Source organism: Podarcis cretensis, assembly GCF_951804945.1.
Source record: "Podarcis cretensis genome assembly, chromosome: 2".
Classification (NCBI taxonomy): domain Eukaryota; kingdom Metazoa; phylum Chordata; class Lepidosauria; order Squamata; family Lacertidae; genus Podarcis; species Podarcis cretensis.
The window spans coordinates 61,850,236-61,853,689 of NC_137171.1; the positions used below are offsets into that span (position 1 = coordinate 61,850,236).

The 3,454-nt window shown below is 48.8% G+C and overlaps 1 long non-coding RNA gene across 1 annotated transcript; it reads right to left on the reverse strand.

The window, feature by feature from the left end:
• Positions 1 to 407: 407 nt before the first annotated feature.
• On the reverse strand, positions 408 to 2,967 carry LOC307205148. Its single transcript, XR_013833914.1, has 3 exons — positions 2,580 to 2,967; positions 669 to 767; positions 408 to 455 (listed from the first exon to the last, which is right to left on the reverse strand). It is a non-coding gene; the product is annotated as an uncharacterized lncRNA (long non-coding RNA).
• Between the last annotated feature and the right edge of the window lie 487 nt (positions 2,968 to 3,454).

The following is a 3,454-nucleotide window of genomic DNA, read 5'->3' on the forward strand; positions in this document are numbered from 1 at the left end:
AGTAGGATCTGAGGCTTAGGGAGCAGCAGAAGTGGCACTCTAGGAGGCTGAGGCAGGCAAGGGCCCACAGCCCACCTCCCTAGTTGACTAGGTGGGGCTCGCTTGCTCTGGGAGGAGGGGTGTGATTCCTCAGCTGGAGTAGGGTTGAAACAGGGTTACATGCCTCATCAAGCCCAGATGATGCAGCTGGCATGGAAAGTACAAAAGGGAAGCAGAGGTTAGGTGCTGTGTCTGCTCAGCCTTGGCTTGGATGCTCCTGGACCTCCATGGTACTGTTCTTTGGGTTTGAGACTGGACTGTATTCTGACTGCTGGATTTCAGACTTGGCTACTTGGATTGACCCTGGATTGTATTTCCTGACCTTTGGACTTTGCTTGTCTGATTTGACCCACCTGGACTTGGACTTGACTGACTTGCTGCCAGGTAGGCCAGGGGTTCAGGACATATACACTTTTCTGTTGGTGCAAGGGGGGAAATAGGTATAAAAAGGATAATTCCTGGATACCAAGATCCAAGTTTTGGGCAGGTACTCTTTGATGAGAGAAACCCACTTGAGATTTTAAAACATAATATATGCAGCAAATATGCCCTTCTGCATTCCAGAACTTCCCTCTTCCCCCAGGATAGGAAAAGACCATGTTTGGTAAATTAAAAACTGGTTTACTTACCAGCTCTTCAAAGGTCAGGTTAATGTGTTTTTCCATACATCAGTCAGAAAAGTTGCACAGGCATTAAAACATGGCTTAGTGTTAAAGTGGTGAAGGTTCCTAAATTATTGATACAGGAATGGAAGGGAAGCTAGGCTAGGATGGAGCAACCAGCTTAGCCTTTTCACATGCTGACCTTCTTAGGTAGATGGAGGGAAAACAAAGTCTTGATTACCTAGCCCTCCCCCCGGTGAGTTAAGCCTGGCAGGACAGCTTACTTTATGGTATTAACCCCTTCATGCATTAATTAGACTTAAGTATGTTGGTTATACACCTGGGACGCAGGTGGCGCTGTGGGTTAAAGCCTCAGCGCCTAGGGCTTGCCGATCGAAAGGTCGGCGGTTCGAATCCCTGCGGCGGGGTGCGCTCCCGCTGCTCGGTCCCAGCGCCTGCCAACCTAGCAGTTCGAAAGCACCTCCGGGTGCAAGTAGATAAATAGGGACCGCTTACCAGCGGGAAGGTAAACGGCGTTTCCGTGTGCGGCTCTGGCTCGCCAGAGCAGCGATGTCACGCTGGCCACGTGACCCGGAAGTGTCTCCGGACAGCGCTGGCCCCTGGCCTCTTAAGTGAGATGGGCGCACAACCCCAGAGTCTGTCAAGACTGGCCCGTACGCGCAGGGGTACCTTTACCTTTACCTTTATGTTGGTTATATGAGGCTGGTTATCCCAAATTTCCATTATAGGGAAATAATAGATCAGATCCTTTTGCACTAGTTCTTTATGGAATGTAAGTACAGTCCTGAAGTAATGTGGTTTATTTTTCTGTGGTGCTCATACATTATCTAAGCTAGGGGTAGGAACTAAAGACTAAGGGTGGGAGCCAAGTGTGGTCCTCCAACCCTCATGACTCTTCTCAGGCCACTTCCCCTTGTCAGCTCTGTCCCCTCCTCAAGTGCTTTTGTCTAGCTGGAATGTGCCCTTCAGCTGTGACAATGCCTTAGGCTTGCCTGGATACAGGCTGGAGACATGTTTATGGTGGTGTGAGCATGTAGAAACGTCTTGTTTTTGTGTAGCTGGAATGTGAGTTAGAAGTTAAGGCTCACACCTGTTCCTCCATTCAGTTTTGCCTCTGGCAGCTCAGGATCTAAATCCAGTGCCATCTACCAAAACTACTCAAAAATATGTAACTCTGGGCCCCATAACCCTTTGTGGGAATGTTAAGGATAGTAGGAAAGGCTATATTGAATAAGTACCGTATTTTTCGCCCTATTGGACGCACTTTTTCCCCTCCAAAAATGAAGGGGAAATGTGTGTGCGTCCTATGGGGCGAATGCAGGCTTTCGCTGAAGCCTGGAGAGCAAGAGGGGTCAGTGCGCATCGACCCCTCTCACTCTCCAGGCTTCAGGAGAGCCCCACCGCCAGCCCCACAAGCTCGGGGGACAGCGGGAGGTGTAGCGCGCCTTTCCCGCTGTTACCCGACTTGGTTAGAAGGCTGGCGGAGGGCTTCCCCCTCCTCCAGCCCCGCAAGCTCCCAGAGCGATGGCAAAGCTGCACGCAGCTTCGGCATCGCTCTGGGTCCTGTTCTGGGGGCTGGGGGAGGGGGAAGCTCGGGCTTCCCCCGCCCCAGCCCCGCGCCTGGGGGGCGGGAAAAAAATTTTTTTCCTTTGTTTCCCCCCAAAAAAATCTGGGGGTGGCTATGGGCCGGTGCGTCCTATAGGGCGAAAAATACGGTATTATCCTTCCTTCATTCACACTAGTGAGTGATGTAGCACAGCAGATTCCCCTCAATATAGCAGGAAGCTAGTTTGCAGATTCATTTGGATTACTTAACTAAAGAAATTCAATCTGGTTTTCCCATATGGATTATTTATGGTGTCCTTTTAAGGAAAGACCCAAGGGTATTTCCTTAAAAGTAACAAGAAATTTACTAACATTCAGTTCACGATTAGATCCCTGAAAGGCAAGCTTTACTTAGTAGTTACAAAACAAACTGTGAATTTATCCCATATGGAGATTGAGCTCATGTGCTCTCAGCCAGCAGACAGCAAAATTACATTAAGAGAACAAAATGGCTGCAGGAGAGCAGCATGGCAACAAGAGAGCAGCAAGCAAGAGCTCAGCAAGAGAGAGAAAATGGCTGCGTGACTTGGCTCTTTTATGGAGTCAGTCAGGGCCATGCCCATCTCCCAGTTCACATGCAGGGTGAGGAAGCTCCAGACCAGTGTAACAGGAAGTTACACTGACTGGAGTAACATCCCCCTGCCTGTGCCCACTCTAGGGAAATAGGAAATGTTGTACTTGACTGTTCCAATGGATTACATCCCACAACACCTCCTGCCCCCCTCTCAGTAAGCACCAGCAATCCACTGTGTTGGGAAGCTGGAAAAGCAATAGTGCCCTACCTGTTATGCCTCACCAGCCACCACCTGCTACAGGTATTGTAGTCCAACAAGATTTAGAAGGCCAAATATTATCACCATGAGGAACAAACCCATTTGATTAAACATCACTGTTCTGCTTGTATGGCTTCAGCTCTGATGTTCATTTGATTTAACGAAAGTATTTCATGCTTTGGCCAAGATCCAAAGGTTTGCAAATGGCAGAGTGTGGCATGTAGTTATTAAGAGCCCTGATTTACAAGAGCAAGCTGGTGGTTTAAACAGAAAGCTAAGTGCCTATTAATACAGAGTTTAAAAGCTTCTCTGCCTCATTACTGTTTAGCTAAAAGCCTTCCAACTCCATGCTGCTCATTCCCTCACCCCCTACTTGTCAGAATGGAGAGGTTGTGGAATATGTCATCATGGCCT